The sequence below is a fragment of the Ictalurus punctatus genome, chromosome 2 (assembly GCF_001660625.3).
Source record: "Ictalurus punctatus breed USDA103 chromosome 2, Coco_2.0, whole genome shotgun sequence".
Classification (NCBI taxonomy): domain Eukaryota; kingdom Metazoa; phylum Chordata; class Actinopteri; order Siluriformes; family Ictaluridae; genus Ictalurus; species Ictalurus punctatus.
The window spans coordinates 3,016,622-3,035,047 of record NC_030417.2 but is presented as its reverse complement, the minus strand read 5'-3'; the positions used below and the strand labels follow the sequence as shown (position 1 = coordinate 3,035,047).

The window sequence follows — 18,426 nt, the reverse complement described above, 5'->3', positions numbered from 1 at the left end:
ATGTTCAGTATGACAGTTTTTTGTAGCAATAAAGGGAGATGAATGAGATTCTTTTTAACAGGATGAACTAGAATTTTTTTTTTTATAAACAATGTACTATATTTGATATTTATTTATTTATTTATTTATTTATTATTATTTATTTTTTTTGGGGGGGGGGGACAAGAGCAAAACATTGTTCGCTCCTGTGGAAGACCCTCAGTGTAAGAGTGTATGTAGTTGCTACTTATAGAAAGGAATAATTTACTGTATTTAAAAAAAAAAGCATTTTAATCAAGATATAAAAATAATAATTAATAAAATGAAATAGAGGTAAATGACCACCCACGTGACCATACATGAGATTATCCAACAGAATAAAGTCTCGGATATGAGTTACTAGTGCACTGTTTATGTAAACTAAAGTCCTCACGACTTTAGAATCCTAACATAATGTCCTCTCTTTCTCTCTCTCTCTCTCTCTCTCTCTCTCTCTCTCTCTCTCTCCATTTCTTTCTCTCTCTCAAGCTCTCTCTCTTTTTTTTTTTTTTTTGCTTTAAGCATTTATTTTAATTTTCTCTAAGAAGGCAATAATCGGGTTGATAGACAAACAGTCCAAACTTGATTCTGGAGCTGTACCACATCCCACAGCAGCGCATTTCCTCAGAAACATTTCATTCTTGTATTTTTTCCCCATATGAAAAATAAATAAATAAATAAATTACGCAATAAATAAATAAATAAATAAATAAATAAATAAATAAATAAAAATGATTAAAAAAAAAAAAAGGATTACAAAGCGGCACTTTAGAAAATAAGAACAGTTCCGTTTGGGACGCGTGCAATCTATCACCACTCTTTTTCCTCCCCAGGAGAAACACTTGCGATATAACAGACGGGTGACGGACGGACGGACGGACGGACGGATGGATGAAGGCGAAGGTCGTCGATTTACGCACAAGAAAACAAGACGGCGCTTATATATATTAAAAAAAAAAAAAAAAAAGGCTCGATGTTGTCCTTTATCAGGCGCGAGGCGGCTTCCAGCACCTGTCTTTCGTCACGGCGCACCTGTCTCCCAGTCGGCGCATGCGCACAGCGCGCAAACATTTCACGGAATTACGAACGAGGAACTAAGACAGTGGACGAGAACTTCCAACTTCCTCTCGGTCGCGTTTATTGAAACTGACAAACATTGCATAAAGAAGGAGGGAAGAAGAAGAAGAAGAAGAAGAAGAAGAAGAAGAAGAAGAAGAAGAAGAAGAAGGAGAAACAATCAACAAACGACACTGGATAGTTTGCAAGGAGCAAATGAGTTGAATATGATTTAAACACACACACACACACACACACACACACACACACACACACACACACACAATAAGTGCAACACTCTTAAGATCCACTAATCCAATTCTGGGTTTGAATCAGATGCGTAAGAACATCACCGTTTAGAATCTCAGCACGGATATGGGATCAAAGTGTGTGTGTGTGTGTGTGTGTGTGATGAAGTGACTAACCCCGACCCAGACACTAACCCCACAGGGGGATTGAACTGAAGTGAGCTTGAACGGGTGCAGACAGAGCGATCTCAGGGGAGAGACGGGGACGGATCGGATCGGCGCACCGTGAGAACTCTGAGAGAACTGCGCAGAACATCACATAACATAACATAACATAACATAAATAAATAAATAAATACACGCGCAGAAATGCGGCGCGCGTGCGGATAAAAACACGCAGCGGGGAGAAGGGGTACGCGTAACGGGGGGACTAATACGGCGTGTAGGCAGAGAACATGTCCAACACTCTCTGGGGAAAAGTAAATAAATAAATAATAATAATAATAATAATAATAATAATAATAATAATAATAATAATAATAATAATAACCATTCAGATTTCGGTGCGCATACAGCACGTGAAGCATTGTTTTCATCTAAACTTCTTCCTGCATTCAGATTTCGGAGAACGCTGCGCCTTAAGTGCACTCCACACTTAGTTTTCTTCTTCTTCTTCTTCTTCTTCTTCTTCTTCTTCATCATCATCATCATCATCTTTCATCCAGGATTTATTTTGTGCTTGAAATTTCATTATAAGACCCAACAGACAAAAATATTCAACAAAGCGGCACTTACCTCTGTAAAATCGCGCGTGAAATGGAATTGGAAACGTCCTCTTCTCTCTCTCTCTCTCTCTCTCTATTTTTCTTCTTCTTTTTTTTTTTTTTTTTTTTTAAATTTAAAGAAAGATCAAAACCGCGCGACAAAATATTCTACCCGAGTAACGGGAGCGAGCGACGCGCGTGGGAAATGAGTGTGTGCGTGTATGTGTGTGTCAGAGAGAGAGAGAGAGAGAGAGAGAGAGAGAGAGAGAGAGAGAGATGAGTGTGAGAAAAAAGAGTGAACACGACACACACACACACACATACAGGGGGAAAAAAAAAAAACACGAGAGATTTCTTCTCCTCTATGGAATACGGAGCGTGTGGTTGTGCGTGTCTCCGGCTCAGTGCGTGTCTCGGGGTGTCCGGGAGCGCGCGCCGGCTGTTCGGTGCGGTAGTGAAGAACAAGTAGCGCGAGAAGAGGAAGCAGAAGCAGACTGAGAAGAAGGAGGAGGAGAAGAAGAAGCGCTCTCTGCACGCGCTCCTCCGACTGCAGGCACCCACTTAAAGACGCGGCCGAAGGAAACAGGAAAGAACCTCCGCGTCACAATCGGCCATTGTGATGTAACCGCGCGCCTACCAATAAGAACCGCGGACGGTGGCTCGCGAGGAACTCGGTGCGCTCTGAGGACTTGGAGAGAGAGAAAAAAAAAAAGAAAAAAAGGAAAGGAAAGAAAACACCCCTACCTGACAAATCATCGAGGGAAAAAAGGGGGACAGGACCTGTAAGGATTGTTTTGCTTTTTTTTTTTTTTTTTTTTTTTTTTTTTTTGAAATAAAAGTGATTCGATTAATTGTTACAGCTTGTCATGATTAATCATTCATATTTAATCATTAAGTGCGCGTGGTGCAAAAACAAACATTATTTGCGTCATTATTGGAAAACTCAACAACAGCCCTATTCTAAAAACATAAAAGTAAATAATAATAATAATAATAATAATAATAATAATAATAATAATAATGAATAAATAAACAGCTCGCTCATTGGATATAGAGGCTAGTGAAAATTCTGACATAGTGAATATTTAATAAACATTTAAAGTGCATAAATGGACCGGATTCTGTTTGAGGGTCCACGCGCTTGAGAGAACCAGCTCGTCCTCGTTTCTGGTTTCTGAGTGTGTATGATCTCAACACGGTTCCTGGTTCCTTTTAAACCTGCTCTTAGTGTGTATAAATCTCTCAAGAGAATCCATCCTTACAAAATATACACGTCTTCCTAGAAAACTTTAGTTTTCAGTCTGACGACTTCCTTTAGGGCTTTTTTTTTTTTTTTTTCGTGTGCAAATAATGTGCAAATAATCTCTGACGTCTTCTGAGAACTTTTATTCATCCGTACAGGATTAACTCCTTAGGAAAATCTGCTGACGGGGGTCAAGAATGTCAATTTGTTTTTGGTGCTGTTGGATGGTGTGTTGTTGTGTTTATTTTGTACAATGTTGTTGTTTTTTGGAGGAGGAAAGACAGCTCGAATGGGAATGCGTGCCGATGAAAAAGTCTTATTTGCGCCTGCTTGTTATTGCGCCGTCTCAAATTTCCACCTCCTAATCTTTCACCTCTCTCTCTCTCTCTCTCTCTCTCTCTCTCTCTCTCTCTCTCTGACCATTACAAAGTGTCCAGAAAGTGTTACCCGACTGCAAAATAATTTATGACCCATACCGCATTTTGCGCATTTGTTTGAAAGCATGAATGCAAACCTGGTTTGAACATTAAAAAGAAAACTTGCCAGGGTTTATGGTTATGTATTTTTTTTTCTTTCTTTCTTTTCTTTTTTTTTAATTTTTTTTTTTTTTTAGATCAGATAGCGTGGTCGTTTATTTTTCAAATCAATCCGAAAAAAAAAAAAACCGGATGTCGGAAATTCCAGAGGATCAAACGATGTTTTATATTATATTATATTATATTATATTATATTATATTATATTATATTATATTATATTCAACATATTTATCCGAGGTCTTTATTATTATTTAAAATTGTTGCGCGTTTACAAATGAGCACCAAAACAACGAAATAAATATATCCTTTACTGCACATGTATTAACCGGCGTGCTGCAGAGTTCCCTTCTAATTTAATTTCTTATGTAGATTATTTGTCATAATCTCAGAAGCCGACTGTTTCATTATTCATCAGCACTTCATTTCACCTAAGCGACTGGTTTGAAATGAAATCAAAATGTGTCTATGAAGCTGAGCAGATATCTTCTGTCTTCTGTCTTCGAGATGCAACAAGAATGATTCGATTTGAAGGACAGTAAAAGCGACTGAATTGAATTGAATTGAACAATTTGAAGTGTCGAATTAAAGTGTCGTAGTAAATACTACTATTAGTTGTAGTAGTGCAATAATAATAATAATAATAATAATAATAATAATAATAATAATAATAATGATGATGATGATGATGGGGGGGAAAAAAGCATGTGCGTAAATTGTTGCGCCGTTACGCAGAGTGTGTATCCCGTGCCAAAACATCTTCAGTGGGCGATGAATTGATTCACAGAGCAAAATGTAATGCCCCCTATTTAGCGCTCCACTCCTAAACTGCTGCCCCCCCCCATCCCCACCTCCACCCCCGCTGTTTCGGGATCCACTCCTGCCAAAAAGGAAAGGCGCGTCTCTTTTCCATGTCGCAAGCAAGTGTTTTTGAGGACGAATGAATTGCTCGCGAAGTCAGCAAACTTTTGGAGTGTCCCCATGTTTTTTTTTTTTTTTTTTGGTTGTTTTTTTTTTTTTCCCAAAACAGGTGTCCTGCTCCCCTCTCTCTCTCTCTCTCTCTCTCTCTCTCTCTCTCTCTCTCTCTCTCTCTCTCTGGCCCTTTTTTTGCATCCCGTCCCTCCCAGCTCCCAGGCTGCTGCTCTGGTGCGCATCGGCTGGAAAACACACATTACATGGGGACATTAAAAGCAGACAGCAAAAAGAGAGAGAGAGAGAGAGAGAGAGAGAGAGAGAGAGAGAGAGAGAGAGAGGTGTTTTCCGGAAACGGGGGAAAAATGAGAGAGAAGTCCAGGGAGATAACGAGGACGCCTGCGTCCCAAACCCCAAACCGCGTATACTATCATATGTCAAAATAGTACGTCACCTGTGCTAACTATGTGCTATTTTGACATACGGGTTCTCGTGTGTGTGTGTGTGTGTGTGTGTGTGTGTGTGTGTGTGTGTTCAGCTTTGACGCGCTTCCACCTCTCCAGAAGCGTGCAGAGGCGCGCGGCTCGTGCCGTCCATCCTGCTGTCGGTGAACTGTGTGTGTGCGGGATTGTACAGGAGATGGCCACGCGCGCGCGCAGAGGCCCTTCACGCGACCCAGTTAATGTGGGTGACATTTTACTATTATTACTATTACTATTATTATTATTACTATTATTATTATTATTATTATTATTAGAAGTAGTGGTAGTAGTAGTAGAAGTATACTAATAAGACATATTTAGCGCGTGCTGCAATATTATCCATAATCTCAGATGCACAAATCGTTTCTTAATGAAACCCAAAGCTCATTTGTATATCTACATAACACATACATATGTAGATATGCTGTCTTCACGTGCATACATGTACACAGCACAGCTATAGATGATAAGAAGAATATTGATATATACATATCATATATATATATATATATATATATATATATATATATATATATATATATATATATATATATAGAGAGAGAGAGAGAGAGAGAGAGAGAGAGAGAGAGAGATGCATATATAAGGCCACATGTCTAAATATTAAGATTATGCAGGCTGTATATTGTTATATAGATCTAGGAATAACATAACTAGGAATATTAATATACAGGTATAGGAATAAGCTATAGACATCGCTATGTGTATAGGCATGTGTATGGTCCAGATCACGATATATATAGACGTAGGATTAATATAGAGATCGTAGGATTTGTTATGACGGTATGCATACAGAGAGATGAAGTTAGTACCATTAAGAAAAGGATATAGGCAAAAGGTATGACTATAAGCATTGGTACACAGCTATGAGAATAAGGTAGAGATAGAGGCATTGTTACATAGACATGCGTACATATGGATAATGGTACAGATATTGTGAGCTAGCTTTGGGAAATGGATTATTGTTATATAGACATGAAAAGTATTGGTGTAAGGACAGAGGAATAAAGTGTAGAGAGATGAGCATTGTTATGTAGACATGCATGTAGAAAGGTACAGACATATGCATTGTATAGAGATTATCATAGAGACAAAGATATATAGATATAGGGATAAGGTCTAGAGACTGGAGCATTGTTAAATAGGCCTGCGGGTATAAACATACAGGTATAGATATTACTGCTATGTAGGCATACTTATATAATGATAAAGGTTTCTTCGGATATCGGTATATAGACATATTATATCATTATATGTAGATAGATAGATAGATAGATAGATAGATCATTTTTATTAACAAGACTTACAGTCTATTGCAATGCCTTTTATCTAAAAGCGATGTTCCTTTTGAGCAAGTACCTGCTAACTACCACACACACACACACACACATACACACACACACACACACATTCTGAATTTAGTTTTCATTTCCTATACAACAATGGGACATGAAAACAAAAGCCACAAATATGTACGTGTTTGTCTGATGTGTCTATAAGGCCGACATGTATGTGGAAAAAAAAACAAACGAATACGTTTTTTTAGGTAAACAGAGGGGAGGATACAAGTGAGGTGTACTCAGAGCTTGTGATATGCAGTGTGAGTGTGTGTAAGCGTGTGTGTTTAAAGGGACAGTTTCTCCTCTCGTGTGGGTCAAAGGTCATGACTGAGAGACACGTGGTGGGCCAGAGGGAGGACCTTTGGAGCTGGCACCATGTGGCACTGCCAGTTTAGCTCCAAACACAGCCTCCAGCCATCCCTGCGGGCCTCTAAATCAGATAAATGAGAAGCAGAGGGTGTGTGTGTGTGTGTGTGTGTGTGTGTGTGTGTGTGTGTGTAGAAGAGAAAGAAAGAGATGTTCTTCAAGGGCTGGCTGACTGATGCTCATTTCATGGCCCATTCGTACCACTCATTAGTTTCGAAGTTATAGTGTGTGTGTGTGTGTGTGTGTGTGTGTGTGTGTGTGTGTGTGTGTGTGTGTGTGTGTGAGTGTTGGGGAGGAGGAGGGGGAGGGGGAGGGGGAATGAGGGTGGTGGTGGTGGTTATAATGTCCAATGATCTCGATGCCCAACTAGCTGTTTATCTCTACAGCTCACATGCACTGGATAAAAGGAAACACACACACACACACACACACACACACACACACACACACACACACACACACACACACACACACACACACACACAAAAGCAGATGGTCTCCTGATCTCTGATCTTTATCAGACACTGTTCTGTGTGCTGCTTTCATCACACTTGCTCTCGCGCTTCTGAGCGTTTCCTCGGGTTCTCACGTCTGTTCTTTAAATCTCACGAGGTGAAGCTCCAGCATTTCTCCACACTAGATTACTGGTAGACGGACGGAACGGAAGGAACGATTTCAAGGAGAATCAAACGTACACGGTTAACGTCTCAGGCAGACGTAATCGACTAGGCAGGACGCGTCCGGTGTCCGTGGTCCGCTCCTTTAATATTCCAGCTACGGATTCCATGCAGCTAACGGTCTGCGATGTAGAAAAATTGACCGAATTTGGACGCGAGCTTGTAGGAGGAGTCTTGAGAAGAAAGTCAGAAGTGATGTCATTTCATCTGCGAGATTTTTATAAAGAAGCCGACGATAATGTTCCATTGGAACGAATATACCTTAATTAATACGTAATACATCGTCGTTAATTGATATCGTTAAAACCGCCTGACTGATACCGTGTAGATCCGTTGAGGCGTGGACTCCATAAGACCTCTGAAGGTGTGCTGTGGTCCAGACATGTGCACGGCAGGCTGGTTGGCATTTCCAAAGTGTCCCTAGTGTGCGAATGTGTATGTGATCGTGCTCTGCAATGGATTGGCACCCTGTCCAGATTATACCCCGCCTTGTGCCCGATAGGCTCCAGGTTCAACATGGCCCTGAAGGATTAGCGATATAGAAGATGGACGGATGGATGGATGGATGGATGGATGAACCAGACTTGGACACTTGGACATTTTGGAAAGACGACAAGATTTCCTAAGCAGAGTTCAAACGGAAAGCTGGAATCGACTGTGTATCGGTGATACTGCGGCAGCGCTTTAGTCCTTTCTTCTGTCCAGTTTCCAAACTTTCATGCTAATACCGGCGCCGTCTCGTAGCTCGCTAAGTAACCGGGTATCGTATCGCCGTATCGTATAACTGCATCGCGTTCTCATTGATGCGTTATCGAACGCCACTGGACATTGCTGATTGAGAAAAGGAGGTGGTTTTTGTTTTGTTTTTAAGTGACGGTTATTGTTGACGTTTGTTCTGCTGTTAAACGGCGTCGTAACTGCGCTACACTACTACGGCGCCAAGTAACAGCGTAGCACCAGAATCACTAAACATGTCGCAAGCGTTCCGATATGAATACGTAAATACGTGCAGATTTAATGCGTTCCCGGGCGGAGTTTAAGATACTCAATATGGTGATTTATTGTCACTGCTCTTTCGAGTGCAATTTACTCTTCAGACACCGAAAACACACCAGGGCAGCGCTGAGACGGGGACGCTGGGGTAGAAGGCCTCAACGTAAACCCGACAACAGCTCAGAGACAACAGCCAAGCACCTTCTCAGTGTGGCCTTATCACAGAGGCTTAAAATAGGGCCTGATGTTGCCAAAGAGCTCTCGTGCTCATTCTCTCTCTCTCTCTCTCTCTCTCTCTCTCTCTCGCTCTCATCCTCACCCTTCCTTTCTTTCTCTCCTCTCTCCCTTCCTTTTAATTTTCCATTCTCTCTCGCTCTCTCTCTCTCTCGCCTCACTCTTCCTCCCCTTTTCTATCTCTCTATCTCCCTCTCTCGCTGGGTGTGACGTTATTGAAAGGTCATTACAGTTCATGTGAAGGCCATAAACATGTGCCTTCTGGAAAAAAAAAAAAAACAACCTTCCAAATTAAAATAAATAAATAAATAAATAAATAAATAAATAAATAAATAAATAAATAAATAGATCCCAATTCCTCCTTTACAATAGGATTATAAATAGCTTCACAGTTCTGAGTAAAGCCCCGCATTTGTATTGTGTTTTACTGAGTTGATTAATTGTATTGTGTTTGTTTTGTTTGTTTACATGAGGCCTAATTAAGTGACACGGATCGAGGTTGAATAGGTCACTTTAAAAAAAAAAAAAAAAAAAAAGTCAACTGAATTTTAAATAAAAAAAAAAAGGTTTTTAAAAAAACCGTCTTGTTTGTGTTATGTGGTTTGTTTGTTTGTTTGTTTGTTTGTTTAGAACAAGAGGCTGAATGTAGTGTTCTAGTTTGAGGTTAAAAATATTTCATCAATTTGTGGTAAAAGGAAAAAAAGAAAAGAAATACAAAATAAATAAATAAATAGATAACTTTCAAACAAAGCGTATTGTTTTTCAGAGAATTTTAGGTAAAAACAGGTCAGTTTCAGATTGAACAAATAAAAAGATCAAATGAAATAAAAATTTAAAAAAAAAGTTTGTTTGAGTATATGATATATTTGTTTACTTGTTTGTTTGCTTGCAAAGCAGGTTTGAGGTTGAGGTTAACCAGGTCACGTTGAGATTGCACAAATAAAAAAGATTAAATAAAAGAAAAAAATGTAGTTTGTCTGAGTGTATGATTTATTTGTTTGTTTGTTTGTTTGTTTGTTTGCAAAAGAGTTTTGCGCTTGAGGTTAAACGGGTCACTTTCAGATAAAAAAAAAAAAAAAGACAACATCTTGTCACTTCACGGTATCAAGAAATGAAAAATAAAATGTAAAAAAAAAAAAAAAAAAGTAAAACTTTATTAATTATTTACTTGTTTGTTTGTTCGTATGTTTTAAGGCTGAATTTAGAGTTCCACAGAGGGAAAAGAGTTCACGTTCCGATATAATTAGACTTATCCAATCACTTTAATCACTTTGTGGGAAAAACAAATAAAAACTTCAATGCAAATTCACAACAAACAAACAAACGTTTATATATCGCTTTCTTACTTTATTCAAATAGGCTGAATTTAGTGTTTCAAACTGCAGTTACACAGCTCACTTTCAGATATAATTAGACTAAATATAGTCAGTTTGTGGTATAACCCCCCCCCCAAAAAAAAAAAAAAAGTTTATAACAGGGAGACACTTGTTGTTTTTGTCATGCAGAATGTCAGTGAGGTGTTCATCCACGGCTGCTGAGCGAGGCCGGTTAGTGAGCCGCTCCTCTGACCCCTCCCCGGCAGCGTCTCACTGGAACAGTCCGGTTCTAAAGGCCGAGCGCTCCTCTCTGACCGACCTCATCTCCAAAACATCCAAATATAGGTGCTTTTTGCTACATCTGGACGACGCGGACGCACCACCTCTCTGACCCGCCTCACGCTCTCCCCACTGTCCGTGAGCTTAAAAAGATGTTAGACGATGGAATAACAGAGATAAGGCCCGGTGCGTTTGTACTGACGCTGATTCCGTTCGGCGCAGTTTCCAATCGCCCCCCAGGGGGGAAAGTGGGCGGGCGGCCGGGCGGCCGGGCGCGTTGCATCTGTTTCATTTAACCGGCGCTGCAAGAGCGAGATCACGAGGAGCCGCTAAGATATCTTCCAATAACAAAGTCTCAGGGCTATAAAAATCAATCAAGGCCCCGGCCAAAATCAGTGTGCAATGCCCCGGTGGAAAACGCATTACGGGCCAGACGACACTTTTATGGGAGGCCCAGCGGGGGGGCTGCGGTCAAGATAAAAACACGGGGTCAGAGCTGCACGCCTCTACCTGTTGGCTTAATCACCCACCGTAGCAGGTTGCCAGACCATATTAGCCGGCTGCGCTATTGTGCTAAGTGCAGACTTTAAAGTGGGGTCAGAGGTCACGTACAGACCTCATGTGCTGTTTTTAAAACTTTCCAGCTCTGAAGTTTGACTGAGGTGACATCCTCATCCTCAAGGCCAGGTTTGAAGCGACCGCTACTACTGACCCTCAGAGCAAGTGGAAGTGGATTCTGCCAAGAACACGGATACACACACATACTGTACAGTATATACAGATGCAGAGGCAAAAAGTACCCTGACGATCACACACACACACACACACACACGCACACTCTGGAGAAGCGAGCCGTCAGCCATCACTGTCATAAATCTCCCGTTCTGTGGCGAGGAGGGCACTCTGCACCTTGTCGGAAACGCCCACATTAAACGCTGAATAAACCATAACATCCTGCCCCCCGCGGCCCACCAGGAGCGCTCCGAGCTTCCCCTCGGCCCCTTCTGTCCCCCCGTTCCATCCATCCATCCAACCATCTCCTTCCTTCTCTTTCCCCCCTCACAGCGCCTTTCGTAGGACCGCATCTGTGCGGGGGGTCACGGCGCATGTGGTCGTCTCGCTCGGACCCTTAAAGTGGGGGAGGGGGGTTTCCATTCCAACGACTTCCTGTTCCCTGTGATGTCATCATGGGAGGAAAGGGGCACTTAAGTGGAGGATGCAAACACTCATTTCCTGTCGTGTGCCAGACTTGATTGAACAATGCGGGCAGGTGTGTGTGTGTGTGTGTGTGTGTGTGTGTACGTGTGTGTATACGTGTGATTATACTGCTTCGCAATCCCCATAGAGGAAACATCACATTTCTGGAACACGAGATGGAGAAATTATTTTACGATCCCACTACCCTTGTTACGCCCAGAAAAGGGTGTGAGGAAAAGAATCTACTCGCAAGTCTTAAAATAAATAAATAAATTAATAAAAATTTTAAAAAACAGGTGGTTGTAAATAGTGTTTGTGATTAATTAAGCTCTCACACCGCAATACAAAAACAGCGTTTTGTATTGGCATCGCATCGTCAATAATTTTTTTGAAATATTTGCATTTTCTGAAGAAAATACAAACAAACAACAACAACGTTAATGGTTCTAGCTTTCAAAAAGGAACCTTCGGTGACAGGGTTCTACTTAGAACCTTAAAGCGTTCCCTCAAAGGAACGAACCGAGGATCTAAGAATATATTTGAAACGATTTATTCGACGATGAATCAAAAATGACCCAGAAACTCTTCCCCATATTAAAAAACACCAGCCTTGATGAATATTTATAATATGCTAATGATATGCAAATCTAAACCGGCCGTATGCGACGCCCTTATGTAGTCTAACTTCCAGCAAATTAGCTAATGTTTTCTCAGGCAGGATTTTTTTGGGTCCGTGTAGATTAACGTACGTCTACGGAGACCCGGTAACGCGTAACCTCGACCGATCGCAACATCCGCGGTGAATCGCTGCGACGAATTTGCTTTCCGAATCGTCGAGCTCAAATCGTCCGTTGATTTCGACGCCGTGTGAATCGTAACGACCGCTGTGTGCAACGTCCAGAGCCGCGACTCGAAGGAGAGCGGTCCATCCAGAACAAATCCATAAAATCGAGACGACCGGACGGACGCCGGCTCGTTCGATCGGGACGAAAGTAATGGCACCCTGAGGAGGTAAAGGAGAGCGATTTCATGCGTTTCACGTTAGTTTAGTTGCCTCCACTTCTGAGGAAACGGTACGTCCGCTTCTATTCTCCTCACAACCACCGCGTCTACGTCTTTGATTTTTTTTTTCTCCCTATAAAATACACTCCGACGTCCGCAAGTCTTTCATGTGCTCCGTGTTGAATTATCACCGATATCTTAATCTGATAAAACTAGCGATTGCTATCTGAGACACTTCCCTTTGCGTCATTGAGCTGTTTAGCGATTATGAAGACTTGAAGATTACGAAGAGCTGAGACGACGGTCACGGCTCGGCGGGAAAAGCGTCGGTAGCCGAACGAGCGACCGGAACGCCGAGGTTAGAGAACAAGCGTGTGTTTTTGTGTAGGTTCGTCCCTACAGGGCTTCGTCTAGGTTACTGTTTTAGAAACCCCTCTTTTCCCCAACAACAGTTTTGTTTAATGGCCATGCCCGAGACCCTCAGGGAGTTCCATAACTCAGCCGGTGGAATCTCCACCTCAAAAGTGTGTGTGTGTGTGTATGTTTGTCACCTTGGCCGCTCCCACAGGGAAAGTGACAGGAGCGTTTTTTCAGCCGCTGACCCGCGAAGAGGACACTGGGACAAATAGCAGCACTTCCTGTTCAGTGAGAGAAAGAGAGTGTGTGTGTGTGTGTGTGTGTGTGGAAGCGTGTTATTTGAATGAGTGAGCAAGGCCTGACTAAGGCCTTCTTTTATTCCACAGCCTTCCAGAAGCTTCCGAAAGAGCAGATTCGATCTTGTGTATTCAGCACGGTGAGGTCATCGTGTGTGTGTGTGTGTGTGTGTGTGTGTGTGTGTGTGTGTGTGTGTGTGTGTGTGTGTGTGTGTGTGTGTGTGTGTGTGTGTGTGTGTGTGTGTGTGTCCAGTGCAGCTTCCTCTCACAGAGAGAGTGTGTTTTCTCGCCGTTCTCTTTTGATGTCATGTTTGGTCCATTTTCTCTGTTTGCCCAGGCAGTGATTAGTCGCTGATTAAAATCTGTCCATCGTGATGGAGGAAGTCGAAAGAACAGAGTGAAATCACAGGTGTGTGTGTGTGTGTGTGTGTGTGTGTGTGTGTGTGTGTGTGAGTGTGTGTGTGTAACTGCAGGGGGTCTTTGATTCAGGACGGCTCTTCGTGACACTCAAACAGTGAGGAATAAAACACGACAGGGTGTGCGCTCATAGGAAAACAATCAAGATTGAGTAACAAACCCTGTGTTTCTTTTTTATCCGTTTCTAGTTACATTTCATCTCTCGTCTAACGTCCAAGTCAGCTTTTATCCCTTAGCAGCAATGTCTTATTTTGAATTTTTTCGGCCTCTTTTAACGTCGATCATAAGTCCCAGAGAATCTCTCGCCTCTAGCGCACCCGGAAGACTTCTCCAGATCCTGGAGAGATCTCGTTTAGCCGTCCGAACGACGCGCGCCGCCCGCATTCTCACCGTTTGCTGACGTCTAACGTAAGATGAAGAGAGGGAACGAGGGGGCGAGGGAGATTATCCTTTCACAGTCCGACCAAGCACATGAAAGAAAAAGGAACTAGAGATGAGGGGGGTAAGTGCGAAAGGAAGAAAGCGAGAGGGAGGGAGCGAGAGAGCATCGTTTCATGTCTGAGATGCTAAAGAGAGGGATTAAGAGATTAATGGATTCTCTAAACGAGTGTCACTCTCCGCTTGTTAACTCTCACTCGGTCTTCGGCGACCAGGAGCGGCGCTCCCCATAAAGACTGGATAATGGGCAAAGCAAATCAGGAGACCCTTGGCTCTCTCTCTCTCTCTCTCTCTCTCTCTCTCTCACACACACACACACACACACACACAGAGGGCGAGGACATCAGGGGTCTTGAGCTCTGATTAAAGATTAAAGCTAAGCTCACTGTGCATATCAATGTTGGTGTGTTAACCTTTTTCACTTCAAGCCCCCTACACACACACACACACACACACACACACACACACACACACACACACACACATAGAGACAGCCAGAAAGACATATCATGAAGGCATTATGAAGGCAAAGAGCTGAACAAACGAGGCGGGGTGGTGGATGAGTTGAAAAAACAGGATCCAACCTGTCAAAATAGAGCGAGCGATGTGTGATAAACACTACAAGTGGGAACGGGAGCTTCAGCATGAGTGTGTGTGTGTGTGTGTGTGTGTGTGTAGAGGTGGGGTCAATTCCTTCAAATATGAGCATAGGAGACAATAAATATCACCAAAAGGATTCTGTTAAAAATCCCCCCCCCCCCCCCATCATTTAATTGAACTACGGTGTGTAAAGGCGACACATAATGGATTTTGTTTGGTCACGTGACACGAGGGGGGGTGGGGGGTGGATTTCAGCGTTTTCAGCAGTCAGTGTTTCGGCATTTTCTCTTTTTAACGTTCCGATTTTGCGCTGCGATTCGAACCCGAGACGTTTCCGATCCTACGGCGCCGGTTCCAAAAAAGTTGGGACGCCGGGTGGCATGTAAACAGGAGACGGAGCGCGACGATTTGCAAGTCTCATGAGGCCGTGTGTTATCCGCAGCAGAACATGGAAAACATATCGAACGTTTAAACCGAGGCGAAACATCTTGCGTTGCGGGGGGGGGGGTTGTATGTTGTATAACCAAAGGCTGGAAAAGGAAGTGTTTCCCCAGACCGTGACATAAATAACACAGGTTATCTGATTAAATGTGTGTTAATGAAGCAACTGGCAACATGAACATTCATGAACAAGGTTGAGAGGAAGTAAGGACGTCTTATTTCTTTTTAGTTTGTACCGCATTGCTGAAACGATGTCCGTCACTTCCGTTCCGCTAAACGACGGCAGGAGGTTTGCTAGCATTTCATGCTAATTAATGCTAGATAAGAGTCATAATAACGGGTCTGAAAATCTAACATAAGAGGTGTGTGTTTTGTATGAAAGCGAGCCGGAGAAGGGTTTTTGTCGCTTTATTTTAATCCGTGCCATTTCATTTCTCTTGCCTTGCTGGATTAGAGTGATTTTATTTAAACTGCCAGTCCGAGGGTGGAGATCGAGACGCCGCGGCTTTATCGAGATTAAAAGCAACACGCCCGGGTCTACCGAGAGCCAGGCAGAGCCACTGCACTTTAATATGACTAAAATGATATTAAGAAGTGGCTTAGCTACAGTTACTTAAAAATGATAAATAAATGTACTTATTTATTTATTATTTCGGTTTATTTATTTATTTTTAAACAAAAGAGATCAGCGTTCGGAGTCGGCATTTCAGCTCCATTAAGGAGATGAGTGAAAGGAAAGCTTAAGACTGGGTTATTGAACCGCTGTCCTCTACCTCATCCATTAGCTGCTAAAGGATATTAAATAAAGGCGATGATCGGGGAGGTTATGACCAAAGGAACTGTCAGAACAGAATATTTTCATGAAGTATTTTCACACTGTCATTCGCATAAATAGACATATCCTGGCAAGCAACTACATGGCCTGGAGCCTGGGCTCGCTATTTCCTCTCATTAAGAGCTATTACTGACTGAAATATGCGTCCAGAATGTGAGCTGATTCGTTCAGACGTGTTGGCTTATTCGCGCCTAGGTGGCACAAAACAAAAGAATCAAGTTGAAAGACGGAGAAAAATGGCCAATTAGCATCACGGCCTGGTAAAATCCCGCTCCTTTAGCCGACAACGAGCGCATTATGAGTCGCAGGGTCGAAACGAAACGCGTTAAGGACGTTTTTTCAAGCGCAGGATTAGCAAATAAACAACGTAGCGCTCGGGCTAATGATATAAGAACGTCACGGGAGTAATAGTCGATTTACTTTCCTGTCGTACTATCACAAATAGCCTGGAAATGATGGTGAACATGATTTATTTAGGTGGTTTTTAACGGTTTATCCGGTGTCACCCAGACGAGGACGGGGTTCCTGTCAAGGTTTCTTCCTGAAATCGTCTCAGGGAGATTTTCCTCGCCACCGTCACCCCTGGCTTGCTCGTTAGGGATAAATTCATACATCTGAACACATTTTATATGTTCCTGTAAAGCTCCTTCGGGACCATGTCCATTGTGAAACGCGCTCTAGAAATAAAACCGACTCGGATGCGAATTATTCATTTATTCGGGGCTCGGCTTTAGCACAAGTCTATCATGGGGCTGAGAAAACCCGTTTGGAAAGCTGTTTGGAAAACGATCCAGAGTGCATCCCCTATCCACCTGACGCCCCCCCCCCATCTCAGAAAGAAAGAAATATGTCTGAAATCGGTAAGCACCCAGCACAGCCAGAAAATTCTCCTGTGAGCAAAAAACAAAATGACTCTCTGCTTCTAAAAATAAATAAATAAATAAACGACAACAATTAACACTGTGAAAAACAGAGTGGAAGACATTGGCAATGCTTTTCCGTGATGGGAGTGATTTATTAAGGGGATGAAGCTGGACGCAGAAGCACTGGTACGTCGTAGAGGGTTTGTTGTTTGTTTGTTTGTTTGTTTTTTAGCTATTCCATTTAATATCACTATTAGACGTCACCGTGCACGAACATGGGAATCTATGGTAACGTTCTAACCATTACTACTGTCCCAGAGCGCCAGCTGATGCTCGTGTGCCACACCTTTTTTTGTCTGAGAGTCCATACGCCACCTTGTTTTAATCTTTGTTTTAATCTTAATCTGGGATTATGTGCTATCAATGTGGAGGAAGTGATTAACTGAAGACAATGGGTTTCTTACTGCTGCTTATACAGTACTCATTTATGTTGCCAACACACACACACACACACACACGTATCCTGGCATGGGAGTGGACTCCTCATATCCCTTTCCCCCCCTTTCATACACACACACACACACCCAGCTACAATATGTTTCCCCAGGACACTTGTGTCCTACGCAATATATCATGCACTACCTATTAGCCTAACATTTGTTTAAGTTCTCACTATATATTTGTTTAAAGGTCGATCCGTGTTGTTTGGGATGAAAAACAGCAATTATAAGCCTATTTATAAAGCAAACAAAGGTCTGGCTCTGCTTGGAGTTGATCTGAAGAGAAAGTTGAAGGATTTAAGATTATGTCGAATCGCTAGGATGGTGGAGAACTCCCCGGTTGTGAGGTTTGAGCTGATCCGGGGTCAGAAGGAGAAGAGAGGATGAGCTGATGAAGCAGAGGAGGAGGAGGGAAACCAATCTGAACTGAAGCCGAGCCAGTGAAGGAGGAGAGAATGGCTCGGCGAGGATCTGATCCGGTGTCAGCGGAAGGGGAGACGAGGCCTCGGATTTGAGACTTGAGCTGATCTGGAGTCAGAGTTATGGGACAAAATGATGCAAATTGTATTTCTAACTGATCTGGAGTCATTCAAAGAGGTGTCAAGCCATAGCTCTGATCTGGAGTCAGCGTAAAAGAATGATAACACTCAGTATAAAAGAATAATAACACCGATGCGGTAGTTTGAGCTGATCTGGAGTCAGTATAAAAGAATAATAACACCGATGCGGTAGTTTGAGCTGAGCTGGAGTCAGTATAAAAGAATAATAACACCGATGCGGTAGTTTGAGCTGATCTGGAGTCAGTATAAAAGAATAATAACACCGATGCGGTAGTTTGAGCTGATCTGGAGTCAGCGTAAAAGAATAATAACACCGATGCGGTAGTTTGAGCTGAGCTGGAGTCAGCGTAAAAGAATAATAACACCGATGCGGTAGTTTGAGCTGATCTGGAGTCAGTATAAAAGAATAATAACACCGATGCGGTAGTTTGAGCTGATCT

At 42.4% G+C, this 18,426-nt stretch overlaps 1 protein-coding gene and 1 long non-coding RNA gene across 3 annotated transcripts in view; one reads left to right on the top strand and one right to left on the bottom strand.

The window, feature by feature from the left end:
• LOC108256151 (prospero homeobox protein 1) overlaps positions 1 to 2,382 on the bottom strand; it is a 29,941-nt gene extending 27,559 nt beyond the window's left edge. For both annotated transcript variants that reach the window (XM_017452739.3, XM_017452734.3), the window contains exon 1: positions 2,118 to 2,382. The gene's annotated coding sequence lies outside the window, so the exon portion shown is untranslated. The remainder of the gene's footprint in view (positions 1 to 2,117) is intronic.
• A 346-nt stretch (positions 2,383 to 2,728) lies between these two features.
• Positions 2,729 to 11,972, top strand: LOC108256166 (uncharacterized). Its single transcript, XR_001810232.3, has 3 exons — positions 2,729 to 2,868; positions 5,314 to 5,459; positions 10,391 to 11,972. It is a non-coding gene; the product is annotated as an uncharacterized LOC108256166 (long non-coding RNA).
• The last annotated feature ends 6,454 nt before the right edge of the window (positions 11,973 to 18,426 follow it).